Source organism: Dasypus novemcinctus, chromosome 18 (genome assembly GCF_030445035.2).
Source record: "Dasypus novemcinctus isolate mDasNov1 chromosome 18, mDasNov1.1.hap2, whole genome shotgun sequence".
Taxonomy (NCBI): domain Eukaryota; kingdom Metazoa; phylum Chordata; class Mammalia; order Cingulata; family Dasypodidae; genus Dasypus; species Dasypus novemcinctus.
In genome coordinates this window covers 33,364,593-33,379,078 of record NC_080690.1, presented here as the reverse complement: position 1 = coordinate 33,379,078, position 14,486 = coordinate 33,364,593, and the positions used below count along the sequence as shown (strand labels likewise).

Genomic DNA, 14,486 nt, shown 5'->3' with positions numbered 1-14,486 from the left:
ATTTAGCTGTGAATTTGCTGTGTGTGCATGGCTGGGCATTGACAGTATGTGACAATCAGAGACAATCTGATGGGAAGTTTGAGAGTGCAACTTGTTGCAAGTGCTAGCCTCGGCTTCCTGTGCAACCTGGGATCTGTGAGATTCAGATATTGAGTACTGAGGGGACCTAGCACCTTCATTTTCAAGCTGGGGAAATGAAAGTTCAGAGAAGGCGCTGTGACTTACCAAGGTCCCACAGCTAGTAAGTGACAGTTGGGAGCCACGAACCCAGAGTTCTTGAGGGTGGAGATAGGGATGGAAAAGGTGAAGTGGATGGTGTACCTGAACTCCAGTTATATCCTCATTACAAATGGGCCCTCTCTCTTTTTTAAGATTTATTTTATTTATTTCTCCCCACTCCCTTTGTTGTTTGCACTTAATGGTGTCTGTTTGTCTTCCTTGTTTCATTTTTGGGAGACACCGGGAGCTGAACCCAGGACCTCTGATGTGGGACCTGGGAGGTGCCTGATCGCTTGAGCCACCTCTGTTCCCAGCTTTGTTGCGTCTCTTGCTGTTTTAACTCCCTGTATCTCTTGTTACGTCATCGTGTCAGCTCGCTGTCTTCTTTAGGAGGCACTGGGATCCGAACCAGCAACCTCCCATGTGATAGGCAGGAGCCCAGTCGCCTGAGCCACATCCATTTCCCTGGGCCCTCTATCTTAAACGAAGGAACATATACTGTCATCAGAGCATCTCTTGTAGGGGGGGAGGGGGGAGCAGAGTGAAGAGCTAAGGGGCTGTGGAGGGGTGGGGGGAGACACCCACTGACTCATGGAGCCAAGAAGGCACTGGGCCATAGGCTTGGCAGATCGTGTGAGTTATATCAGTTTTACAGCCATCCTACGAGCTGCCACCATCCCAGAGAGGGAAGTGAGGATCAGACGCGGCTGGTGAGTCCAGGGTCACACAGCTGGAGATCTCAGAGCCCAGACCTGACTCTTCCAGTTTTACCCTTTTTTGTTCCTTTTCTTAAAACCACACCTCCAGGCAGCCCTTCTGGATACAGCACTAATCTGGAGTCAGCCTCTGCAGTGACCACAGCCGAGTTTCTCTCCCCTCCTTGAGACAGCGGGGTCTTTGGTTGAAACTTGCTTCAGTGCTTCTCACACTTGAACAATTCCCTTCCTGCCCCACTGCCGCCACTTTTTGCCATAAACTTATAGCACCTATGTTAGTATGTTTTTCTTTACATAATTTCACTTTTTAGAACTTAAATGTCTTTTAGGGGAGTATTTCATATTACTAGGGTAAATAGAAAAATCTATTTCAGGTGCCATCAATAGAAGAAAATCATAACAGTAAATATCATGTAAACAAAGTAAGGTTATTAACATCTTGATAGAAACTCTCTCTTGGCTAAAAAGGGACGTAAGCCTGGTTAGGGTATAGATCCAGGCTGGAAAATGAAGAGGCTGCGGAGTGGCAGGGCTCCCGGCCCCGAGAGCAGCCCCTTGGGCTCACACACAGCATGAGGAAGAAGGCTGGCCTCGCCACCCTAGAGCTGGCCGGGGGGCCTCAGAAAGGAAGGGCCTGGAGGTCACGCTCCAGGTCGTGGCTCCAGAAAACCAAAGTGAGAGGAGGGCAAGAGCTCGCCCAGGTTGCCCAGAGTGAAACTAAAAATTACGACATAGGTGCCCTGTGGCCCTGCGAAGCCCCGGTGCTGCAGTGGGGTGGTGGGGCTTGGCTACATGGGCCTGGCTTCCCGAGAAATCCCCCCACTTTCTGTGGAGCAGACCCCCTCCCTGTTCTGCAGAGGCCACCTGTGTTACCTGCTGGACTGAGCTTGTGCTGATGCTGGGAGGGCCTCTGGGTGGGGTGGGGGGAAGGGGAGAGCAGGGGACCAGGTTGGGACCTGCCTGTTTTCTCCCTGTGGCTCCCCCCCGGGTGGAAGAGTACATTCCTGAGTCAGAGTTTTCCTTGGGGAGTCTGGTTGGGACCCAGATGACAGAGAGCGTCCTGTCTCCCGGGAGCTTCACCAAGACATGGACCCCTCCCCTTTTCCCCATGGAGGGTGTAGCTGGGGTGGACAGGCTGATAGAGGCTGCCAGTCCAAGGAGAAGCTGTCCAGCCTTCCAGCCCCACTTTTCTCCTGGCCCTGTTTCTTGCACTCTGTCATGGCTAGGCCAGAGGGCTCTGGTACCAGCTGGGAGGTGACTTTGGGTCAGACCCTGGTTCTCCCCGGGCCTCAGGCTCATCCTACCTGTGAAATGTAAGGACTTTATTAGGCACTTCCAAAGACTTTGCCAGCATTACCTTTTTCAATTAAAAAAAAAATTTTAGGAGGTACCAGAGATTGAACCCAGGACCTCATACATGGGAAGCAGGTGCTCAACCACTGAACTATATCCAGCATTACCTTTTATAAGCCCTGCACTACCCCGTGATGTGGTGCTATCGTTATTTCTATTTTACAGAGGGGAAACTGAGGCTCAGAGAGTTTAAGTCGCTTGCCCAAAGTCACCCGGGCAGTCTGGGGTTTGAATGCTGACCTTCTGACTCCGGAACCCCCTGCTGCCTGATGTATCTGCCATCATCAGTGCTCTTTCCCACTGATTATCAGGTCAGGCACGGATCATCATCATCCCTTTTCTACAGATGGGGAAACTGAGGTCCAGAGGGGTGACACCTCTTGCCCAAGGGCCTAGAGCTGAGGAGGGTTTCGAACCCTGCAGGGTGCCGCGCTGCCCAGCCCTCCTTCCCCTCCCCCAGGAGGGCAGCAGGTCTGGGAGCGGCCGACAAGGGGAGGGGGCAGGCGTGGCTCTCGGCTCAGAGGAAGCAAAGAGCCGGCTTTTTCGGGCCGTCTCTTTACAGTGAAAGCAGAAGTGTGGCGGACCTCAGGGGTGAAGAGAGCAAGCAGAGCGAAGTGGGTGTGTGGGCGTGGGGGAGCCGAGCGGAGGGCTGCCTGCAGCGCAGCGGTAACGACTTCCCCGTCTTCCTGCAGACGGCAGCCGGTTGGCAGCCAGGCGGCCACGGCTTCACAGGTCAGCCCATTCATTCCTGCCTCTCGCTCCTCCGCCTCCCCCTCCCCTTCCCGTCCTGCTCCGTCTGTCCCCCAGAGGGCACTGGTCCCTCCCCAGGCGGGCACGGGTCTGGCAACATCTTGGGGACAGCAAGCCAGGACCAGCCCTCACTCCCTTCGTCAGCTCTTGGGCCCCCGGTGGCAACTCCAACTCTGGAGGTAGGTAGAGATCTATGTTTTTGAAAGAAGATGCAATTTAAATGGAGGAGTGGCTGGGAGTTGGGTTCAAATCATAGCAGCCCCGTGTGACCTGGTACAAAGTACTTGACCCTTCCTTTCTGGGCTTTAGTTTCTTCTTCTCTAAAACGGACCTGGCCTGGTGACGTGTGCCTAGGGTGAGTGACGGGTGAGGGTCTGCGAGGTGCTTGGCACGGGGCCTGGCGCAGAGTCTGAGCCTGTGAGTTGGAGCAGGTGCAATTTCTCTCAGAGCCACCTGGGCTGTGGCCTGGGGACAGGGTAAAGTGGGGAGGGGTGCTGGTCCCCCTGGCCTTACTTTTCTTACCTGTGAAACGGGGTCTAATAACAGCACCTCTCAAGCCTTCCTGCAGAGACCACTGCTTCCCTGCTCACACAGGCCGGGGCGAGTCAGCGGCCGGGGCTCCAGGTGTACTTGGCAGGGACTGGTGGGGTCACGTGTGGGCAGGGCCATGTGTGCCTGGCAGGCCCCGGGGGGCCGCGGTGGTGCTTGGTCAGCTCCAGTGAGGAAAGCAGGGCTCCCAGACCTGGCGCGCACACGTATTCCTGGGCAGGGACGTCGGGCCAGAGCCCTAGACTTGAGTTGGAGCCCAATTCCTGGGCACATGGATTGTGGTGTTGGTTGTTGGAGTTTCTCTCCCTGGGAAATAGATCTCCCTGCCTTCATTTTACACATGAGGAAACTGAGGCACAGACAAGTCAAGTTCCTTGACCAAAGTCACAGAGCCCAGGCACTGAACACTGGAGCAGGTTATCAAATGAAAATCTTCCAAAGGCTCTGTCCAGTATGCCGTCCTGTTCTATCTTCATCTCTCTATTGGCCTAAAATGGGTCTTACTAGTAGTTATTGGTCAGCCGAAGGACTGCTGATGCAAAATGCCAGAAATTGATTGGTTTTTATAAAGAAATTTATTTGGGGTAGGAGCTTACAGATACCAGGCCATAAAGTATAAGTTACTCCCCTCACCAAAGTCTATTTTCACATGTTGGAGCAAGATGTCTGCCGATGTCTGCCAGGGTTCAGGCTTCCTGGGTTCCTCCCTTCCTGGGGCTGGCTTCTCTTTCCTCTGTGAGCTTACTTCCTGGGGCCCCAGCTTAAGGCCTCAGCATCAAACTCCAACATCAAAACTCCAATATCAAAAAAACTCTCAACTCTATCCTTTGCCATGCCTTTTATCTGTGAGTCACTACCCACCAAGGGGCAGGTACTCAACACCCTACAATCTCATATGCCCAGAGGAAAAGAACAGTTTACAAACATAATCCACTATTTCTTTTTGGAATTCATTAATAGTATCAAACTGCTGCACTCCACCCTCTGAATTCCAAAAAGACATTACAATACTAAAAAAAAAAACTTAAATCAGTTACAATGCAAGTACTATATCATATCACAATCAATTCAAAGAAATACAGTTTGTGCTGGGACAGAGTCCTGTCTGCTATAGACCTCTGAAACTTACAAAACAATTCATCTACTTCTAATACATAAATGGACAAAGGATAAACATTTTCATTACAATAAGGAGAAATTGGGAGGGAAACATGAGTCATGGGTCCTTAGATTTCAGTAAACCTGCAGGGCATCCTCCATTTGATTTCAGCCTGACAGTCAGTCTTAAGATGACGGTTTCTTCTCCTTGGGGCCAAATGGGGACCCACCCTTTCCACCTGCTTGCTCAATGGTCACTTTCTTGGTTCCACCCTTATCAAGCATCTGGGTGTCAACTAAGCTCTGGATCTCACTCTCCAAGAGTGTTGGGGTGATTGCCACACCTTACCCAATCTTTGGGTTAGAGTCTTAACCCCCCCAGCACAGTGATGTGAAGACAACTTTCCCCCTAACCTGTGGCATACAGGCTCAACCCTCTCAGAGCAATGAGTTGACCATCTGGCCTTCCCGAACCTTTAGGGGACAGGTCCACCTCTCAGACCTGTGGGGTGCTAACCTTAGCTGCCCTAATCCTTGGCAATGTGCTCCACCCTCTCTGTACCCTGGGGCAGCAAAACTCTCCCAGAATATCAGACAGGAACATCCACCCTCTTCAACTGCTGGGGCAAACTCACCCTCTCTGTACACATGGGTGGGGTTCCTCTCTTCGCCCAAGGTGATGTCCTAATTCCAAATCTCAGCTTCCATGGTTTTCCTCCTAAAGCTGTTTCTCCTTCAACCTCTCCTTTCCATGTCCTTTTTATTCCAGGCTGACAGTGGTTTTGTTCATAAAGCTGTCTCAAAAACCTTGTTGATTTAGCATGCAGGAAGCAGGGGTCCAAGCCATCAGACAGTAAGACTTTCTGTAAGTCTTTCCTAGATAACTGCATCTTCAATCTTGATTTACCAGTTCCAAGTTTAGTTAAATCCTCCAATGGGGCACTTTCATCTGGGATCTTGATTTCCAGAAGCTTGGAATTTCCAGAATCAATTTCTGTTTTCTCTGTACCCAACAGTTCAGTCCCAGCATATCTCTTCCATCTAGCACTTTGCTATAAGCTGCAAGCAGAAGCCAAGCTGCATTCTCCGAGTTTACTTTGGAAAGTTCTTAAACTAAATGCCCAGGCTCACCATTTTCAAATTCTGCCTTCCATAAAACACCAGGAGTTAATTTTGATAAGTTCTCTGCAACTTTAAACCATGGATTGCCTTTTCTCCAGTTTCCGGTAATATTTCATCCTTTACTTCCAAGGCATCATGAAAAGTCTCTGTATCATCCGTGTTACTATCAAGAGTCTCTTCAAAGCGATCTAGGTCTTTTCCATCAAGCATTTCACAATTCCTCCAAAAAATACCCCTTATCCATTTATAAAACTCTTCCATCATTTTGGTAATTACAAAAGCACATCCCTACTCCTCAGTACCAAATTCTGTATTAGTCAGCCAAAGGGGTGCTGATGCAAAATACCAGAAATTGGTGGTTGTTTTTTTTCAAAGATTTTTATTTATTTTTATTTCTCTCCCCTTCCCCCCCCACCCCAGTTGTCTGTTCTCTGTGTCTATTTGCTGCGTCTTCTTTGTCCGCTTCTGTTGTTGTCAGCAGCTGGGGAATCTGTATTTCTTTTTGTTGCGTCATCTTGCTGTGTCAGCTCTCCTTGTGTGCGGCACCATTCCTGGGCAGGCTGCACTTTCTTTCACGCTGGGCGGCTTTCCTTATGGGGCGCACTCCTTGTGTGTGGGGCTCCCCTATGCGGGGGACACCCTTGCGTGGCAGGGCACTCCTTGCGCTCATCAGCACTGCACATGGGCCAGCTCCACATGGGTCAAGGAGGCCTGGGGTTTGAACCGTGGACCTCCCATTGGTAGGCAGGCACCCTATCCATTGGGCCAAGTCTGCTTCCCTGGGTTTTTTTAAAGGGTATTTATTTGGGGGAGGAGCTCACAGATACTAGACCATAAGCATAAGTTACTTCCCTCACCAAAGTCTATTTTCACGCGTTGGAGCAAGATGGCTACTGATGTCTGTGAGGGTCCAGGCTTCCTGGGTTCCTCCCTTCTTGGGGCTGGCTTCTCTTTCCTCTGTGAGCTTACTTCCTGTGGCCCCAGCTTAAGGCCTCAGCATCAAACTCCCGACATTAAAACATCAACAAAACCCTCAACTCTATCCTTTGCCATGCCTTTTATCTGTGAGTCGCTACCCACAAAGAGGCGGGTACTCAATGCCCTACTGACATAAGAGGTTTACTTGATTATCTATTCAAGTAAACCTCTGAATCCAATATAATCTCATATGCCCAGTTTACAAATATAATCACTATTTCTTTTTGGAATTCATCAGTAATATCAAACTGCTGCACTGGTCCACACAGGAACTCAGGCACCCGTCTGCTTTTGGGAGACAGCGGCACGGAACAGGGAGAGCGCTGGGCTTGGAGTGCAGGTCCTGGGAGCTGCCGTCAAGGGGAGCTTGAGTCCAGGCTTGACCACTGGCCGTCTGTCGAACTCTGAGCAAACTCTCTCGCATGGTGTTCAGTTTCCTCAGAGTTGATTGGAATCTCCTTGGAGGTCAGGTAAGGGAGTTGTGTTTCCCAGAGGGCTCCAAATAACCAATCGCAAATAATAAGATGGCCGACGGTGGGAGACTAGCCTGTGGTGGCTCCTCTGAAGGGGTGGGAGGATGAACGCTGGGGGTCGCAAGCAGAAGTGAAGATCGTGGGTTTGATTCTGGCAAAGGGGGTGAAAACCACAGCTTCTATTTGGGGTGCTTGGAGGAGGTGTCACTTCTGCTTTGGCCTCGGTTTCCTCAGCTGTGTGGTGGGGGCAGGCTCCTCTTCCCTCTGTGCCTCCCTGGGACCAATGTTGCCAGAGGCCTTGGGGACCCGGCCTCAGAGCTCACACCCTGGATGTGCCTCAGTTTCCCTGCCTGTATAGTGAGGGGATGAAGGAGGCGGCCTGAGGTTCCTTCTGCGCTCACATGGCCTCCACTTCTGAGGCCTTGGATTTCTCAGCTGAAATGTTTCAAATTGTTTCATTCTCTGACTTTATCTTCCCAAGCTTCCTACCTCATCTCTTCTCTGAGGTTCCTGGAGTAAGTGAGTCTCCCAAGGTAGCACTGCCAAAGAAATAACCAAATAGCCAAAGAATAAAAACCCAGTTCTGGGTGACTACAGAGTCTTTGTTCTCTTTTAAAATAAATACATATATCAATAAATGGTGTTAGGGCAATGGGTGAAGAGCTGTTGGTTAAACTGGGTCCATATCTCATACTATACTCTTGGGTCAATGCAAAATTGGAGATTCCACTGTAGAAAATGAAACCGTAAAAGTACTATCAACAGACGAAACACAGGAAAATTCCTTCATAACACAGGCATGGAGAAGGACTTTCTAGCTATGACTCAAAATCCAGAAGCCAAAAGAGAAAATATTAAAAATTTCTACTTGGCAAAAAATGTTTAAAAACCCAAATATATAGTGAAAAGGCCAATAAAAAACTGGGAAAAATATATGCAGCTCATTATTTAAAGAGTTTCTAAACATTGGTAAGGAAATTGATAACGGGCAAATGATGAACTTGCACAAATGGGAAATGATTTGCCTGAGGGCAGGGAGAGGGAAGAAGAGATGTGATGTGGGGGCATTTTTGGGACTTAGAGTTGTCCTAAATGATATTGCAGGGCCAGATGCTGGACTTTATATATTCTGCCATAACCCACTGAATGTCCTAGGGAAGAGTGTGAACTACAGGGCAAACTATTATCCATGTGGTGCAGTAGTGCTCCAAAATGTGTTCACCAAGTGTGATGAGTGTGCCACAGTGATGGAGGAGGTTGTTGGTGTGGGAGGAGTGGGGTGGGGAGGTGTGGGGTATTCGAGAACCTTTTATGGTTTTTTAAAAAGATTTATTTATTTATTTATTTCTCCCCCCTCTCCTGCCCCAGTTGTCTGTTCTCTGTGTCTGTTTGCTGCATGTTCTTCTTTGTCCGCTTCTGTTGTTGTCAGCGGCACAGGAATCTGTGTTTCTTTTTGTTGCGTCATCTTGCTGTGTCAGCTCTCCGTGTGTGTAGCACCATTCCTGGGCAGGCTGCACTTTCTTTTGTGCTGGGCGGCTCTCCTTATGGGGTGCACTCCTTGCACGTGGGGCTCCCCTACGCAGAGGACACCCCTGCATGGCAGGGCACTCCTTGCGCGCATCAGCACTGCGCATGGGCCAGCTCCACACGGGTCAAGGAGGCCTGGGGTTTGAACCACGGACCTCCCGTGTGGTAGACGGATGCCCTAACCACTGGGCCAAGTCCGCCACCTCTTATGTTTTTTAATGTAACATTTTTTGAGTTGTATATATCTTCAAAAAAATACAATTTATAAAAATGGTGGGGGTGGGGGGTGGAGAGTGGGTTATATGGGAACCTCTTATGTTTTTTAATGTAACGTTCTTTGTGATCTATTAACTTTAACTTAAAAAAGTGTAAAAAACAAACAAAAGAAAAAAAACGGGCAAGCAATGAACTTGCACAAATGGGAAATGATTCATGTATGGCTGCACTCTTTGTAATAGCAGAAGACTGGAAACAACACATACGGCAGTCAGCGGGCCATCCCTGCAACGCTAGACCATGCAGCAGTAAGGGAGGAAGGACAACACTCTCCATGCACTGTGACGGAAAGTGCAGAAAAGTAGAATTTGCTCTTTTTTGCATAAGATGGGAGAAATAATGTATATTCATATTTGCTTATATTCATTTGAAGAAACTCTGGAAGATGCTCAAAACACTACTAACAGTGGCTGCCTGGGGGTGCTGATTGGGAACCCCGTGGCTGGGTGACCCAGGAGGAAGCAACACTTTGCATTTCATACCTTTTTATATTTGTTTACTGTTTGTATTTGGAAAGTGTACATTTATAAGCTACCCAAAGGATAAATAAAAATATGAAAATGTGTAACTGTAACCTATGGGGAAACTTTAGAAAATACAGACAAATTAAGCAGATAGGCCCATATCCTACCACCCAGAAGTGACCACTACTTACACTTTGATGTGCATCTTCCAGAATTTGCTTACGTAAAAATACACTTATATTTATGGAGGGATATTCAAGGGACGTTCAGAATTCAAGATTCGTACATATCACCGAGTGATCCCCTTGGATAGTGTAGCCTCTCGATGCTCCCACAGGCCACGGGGGGCGTGTGTGTCTCTACATGCGCTCCACAGTGCTGGCGCCACCATACTTCACCCTTTGCAAACCCAGTAGAGGAAAAAATCAAAGCTCATGCACTTAACTGCTTCCCTCTGCCACTACCATCAAATGAGCGTTTTGAATTTTGTGGTTTGCCCTCCTTGAATCTCAGTGATTTTTTTTTGCATTTTCTTTCCAAGAATGGGAATATGAGCTCTCTTCCCACTCCCACCCCCACCTCTTTCTCCATCCTCTCCATATGTTTTTTTGGTTTGATTTTCTAAATTGGGTTCATAGTGGTATAATTTACATACAATAAAAGTCACCCTTTAAAAAGAGTAGTTGGATGAGTTTTCACAAATGTACAGAGACACGTATACATGCATACTGCAATCAAGAAATGGAACATTTCTATCATCCTGAAAACTGCCCTTTTATAGTCAATACCTTTTCCCCATGCCCTAGCAACCACTGATCCATTCTATGACCCTATAGTTTGACTTTTCTAGATTGTCATATAAGTGGAATTATCATGTATCTATAGACTTTCATGTCTGGCTTCTTTCACTTAGCATAATGACTTTGAGATTTATCCATGTTGTTGCTTAGATCAGCAGTTCATTCCTTTTTATTGCTGAATAGAATTCCATTCCATGAATACACCACAGTTTCTTTCACCAGTTGGTGGACATGTGTATGGCTTCCAGTTTTTAAGAAAAGCTGCTATCCACATTTGCTTTCAGGTCTTTGTGTGGACATATGTTTTCATTTTTCTTGGGTAGGAGTGGAATTGCTGGTCATATGGTAAGTGTATATTTAAGTTTGTAAAAAACTGTCAAACTGTTTCCAAAGTGCCATATTACATTCCTTCCTGTAATGTACAAGAATTCCAGCTGCTCTATGTCCTCCACACCTGGTGTTGCTGGAACATTTTAATTTTAGCCACTCAAGAAGGTATATAGCAGTATCCCATTGTGGTTTTGATTTGTATTTCCCTAATGACTAATGATATTGAGCATGTTTTCATGTGCTTATTTTCCAGTCCTTTGTCTTTTTTGGTTTAGTGACTGTTTAAATCTTTTCCCATGGTTTTTTTTTTTTTTTTTTTTTTGGTTGGGTTGTCTTATTTAGTTGTGTGAGTTTTTTGAAAAAATATAGTTAATACAGTCCTTTTACAGAAAAGTGTTTGCAAATATTTTTCCCAGTCTATGCCCTGTCTTCTCATTCTTTTAAGAATGACCTTCAGAGACCAGAAGTTTTTATTATGATGAAATCCAATTTATCAATTTTTTATAATGGATCATGCTTTTTTTTTTTAAGATTTTATTTATTTCTCCCCCCTCCCTCCATTGTCTGCTCTCTGTGTCCATTTGCTGTGTGTTCTTCTGTGTCTGCTTGTATTCTCATTAGGTGGCTCTGGGAAGTGATCGTGGGACCTTCTGGAGTGGGAGAGAGACAATCATTCTCTTGTGCCACCTCAGCTCCCTAATCTGCTGCATCTCTTATTATCTCTCCTCTGTCTCTCTCTCTCTCTTTATTTTAAAGATTTATTTTACTTTGTCTCTTTTTGTTGTGTCATCTTGCTGCGCTATCTCTCCACGTGGGCCAGCACTCCTGTGCAGGGTAGCACTCTCGTGCACAGGCCAGCACTCTGTGTGGGCCAGCTCACCACATGGGCCAGCTTGCCTCCACCAGGAGGTCCTGGGTATCGAACCCTGGAACTCCTATATGGTAGATGGGAGCCCAATTGGTTGAGCCACATCCACTTCCCTGGATCATGCTTTTGGTATAATTTTTAAGAAATCTTTGCCTAACCCAAGGTTAGAGAGACTTTCTCCATTGTTTTCTTCTAGAAGTTTTATAGTTTTAGGTTTAATATTTGTATCTATGAGCCATTTGATTTATAATTCATTAAATTTTGTATGTCCTATAAGGAATGGATCCAAGTTCTTTTTTTTTGCAGCCAATTATTACAGAGCCACTTGTTGAAAAGACTATCCTCTTTCTACTAACTTAGCTTGGCATCTTTTTTTTAAAAAGATTTATTTATTTATTTTCAATTCCTCCCCCCTCCCCCGGTTGTCTGTTCTCTGTGTCTATTTTGCTGCGTCTTGTTTCTTTGTCTGCTTCTGTTGTCGTCAGCGGCACGGGAAGTGTGGGCAGCGCCATTCCTGGGCAGGCTGCACTTTCTTTCGCGCTGGGCGGCTCTCCTTACGGGGCACACTCCTTGCGCGTGGGGCTCCCCTACTTGGGGGACACCCCTGCATGGCTCGGCACTCCTTGCGCGTATCAGCACTGCGCATGGGCCAGCTCCACATGGGTCAAGGAGGCCCGGGGTTTGAACCGCGGACCTCCCATGTTGTAGACGGATGCCCTAACCACTGGGCCAAGTCCGTTTCCCATCTTGGCATCTTTGTAAAAAATACATATGCGGGTATTTTTTGGACTATTCTGTTCCAATTATCTGTATGTTTTTCCTTATGCCAATAACACACTGTTTTGATTACTGTAGCTTTATAGTAAGCATTGAATGAGATAGCATATATCTCTGAGCCCTCCAACTTTGTTCTTCTTTTTAAAAATTGTTTTGGCTAGTCTAGATTCTTTACTTTTCCATATAATTTTAGAATAAGCTTACCAATTTCTATAAAAAGACTTCTGGGACTTTTATTGAGATTGTATCTATATTTATGAGGGTTCTTGATCTGAAATTTTCTTTTCTTGTAATGTCTTTGTCTGGTATTGGTACTACAGTAGTATTGGCCTTATGAAATGGGAAGCATAATTTCCTCCTTTATTTCTTGAAAGAATGTGTTTAGAATTGTTATTATTTCTTCCTTCCTTTTTTATTATTTGGAAGAGTTTCTGTAGAATTGGTATTATCACTTTTTTTCCCCCACTTTTGTAAATGTTTGGAAGAATTAACCAGTGAAACCATCTGGGTCCAGTGTTTCCTTTGTGGAAAGGTTTTTAAACTACAACTTCAATTTTAAAATGAATGTAGAACTCTTCACATTATCTATATCATCTTGGGTGATCTTTGTCCACCTTTTTCATTAGTTCTTTTAAAAATGTTCATCATATTTATTTTTAAGTCCCTATCTGATAGTTCCACCATTAGGGCCATCTCTTGGTCTGGTTCTGTTGCTGTTGCCTCTTTTATCTTTTTTTTTTAATCTCCCCCCCCTCCCTTGTGGCTTTTTGCGTGCTGTCTGCTCTCTGTGTCCATTCGGGGGCGTGCTCCTCTGTGTTCTTACTTATCTCCCTCTTTTGTTGCGTCACCTTGCTGAGTTGGCTCTCTGCAGTGCTTGCGGTCCAGGCAGCGCTCTGCGGTACTTGCGGGCTGGGCAGTGCTCTGCAGCGTGTGGGGGAGCCCGCCTTCACAAGGGGACCCCGGGACACAAACCCAGGGCCTCCCATATGGTAGACGGGAGCCCAACTGATGGAGCCACAGCCGCTTCCCCTCTTTCATCTTTTGACCATGGGTCTTTTTATCTTCCTCTTTCTTTCAATCTTTGATTGATTGCCAAACATTATGTGTCAAAGAACAACAAGTGAGGTAGATGATATTTATGCCTAAAAATAGGCATACCTCTTCTTGTGTTAGTGCTTTCCTGTGGGGGGTTGAGTGACTCTAGCCTATAGTTGATTTGAGTGTATGTTTTGTTGTTGCTGTAGTTACCCTCTGTGAACCACAGGCATCAAATTTCTCCAGGGGTGGATTGCCACTTTTGTGCTTAATGTGAGGCTTGGAGTGCAGTAGGGATTTTCTCAGTATTCCTTCTCCACTCTCAGCTTTTGGCTGGCCCTGTATGCATGCAACAGAGGGAATTTCTTTTTGTGTTCTAGACCCATCCACAGTGATTCCTCATTACTTGGTTCAAGGTTTGTGGTAAAAGCAGTGGATTCTTTGTTCTCTTGCTCTAGCCTCAGCCTTAGGATGTGCCTGAGCCTCAGGGTTGGGACTCCTTCAGTTTTACTGATTCTTCTCCAGTAACTGATAACTTCTGTCTTCTACTCAGTACAGGTACTAGAGTGTAGGCAGATAACCTGTCCTTTGCCCCCATGGGAACCAGACTCTGCCTAGTATTGGTATAGGCCTTGGATGTGGGTGAGGGCCTGCCCTTCTGCCAGCAGCAGCCCTCTGCTTGATATCTGTGCAGGATCTTAGATACATGTGGGTTTCCTGCTTCTCCCCATTGACTAATGGATTTTGAGTAGTGCCAGTACAGGGTGAACGGATGTGGATTTTCTTCTGTCAGAGGCAGCAGATCTTTCTTTACCTGATAATAGGTCATATCTGGTTGACTGAGCATCTCATGTCATAGGAAGATCCAGAGTGTAGGTGTCCATCTCTCAGCAGCAGCCTGTAACAGCCTTGTAGTTATGCATGGCCCTGAGCTCAGATAGGCTTCTCCTGGAACCCCAGCTGCACCCCAAACCTTGGCAGACCCTGTGTGCCTGAACCATCATGGACGCTCTCTCAGGCCCTGCCCCACCCCAAATCATTCTCATGAGCACCCAGTGAGGACTGGGAAGGACCTGTCAAGTAGGTACACACTTCCCTTGTGTTTGGGCCTCTCCAAGATTCTAAACTCTCTCTTTAAACCATACACAGAC

The 14,486-nt window shown here is 46.9% G+C and overlaps 1 protein-coding gene across 2 annotated transcripts in view; it reads left to right on the top strand.

Moving 5' to 3' along the window:
• Positions 1-2,864: 2,864 nt before the first annotated feature.
• The window catches only part of ADGRG5 (adhesion G protein-coupled receptor G5), a 40,257-nt gene continuing 28,635 nt past the window's right edge, over positions 2,865-14,486 (top strand). Inside the window, exons 1-2 of one of the 2 annotated variants that reach the window (XM_058279954.1) lie at positions 2,865-3,217; positions 7,055-7,255. The gene's annotated coding sequence lies outside the window, so the exon portion shown is untranslated. The remainder of the gene's footprint in view (positions 3,218-7,054; positions 7,256-14,486) is intronic. The other variant, XM_071209152.1, reaches the window with a different exon arrangement.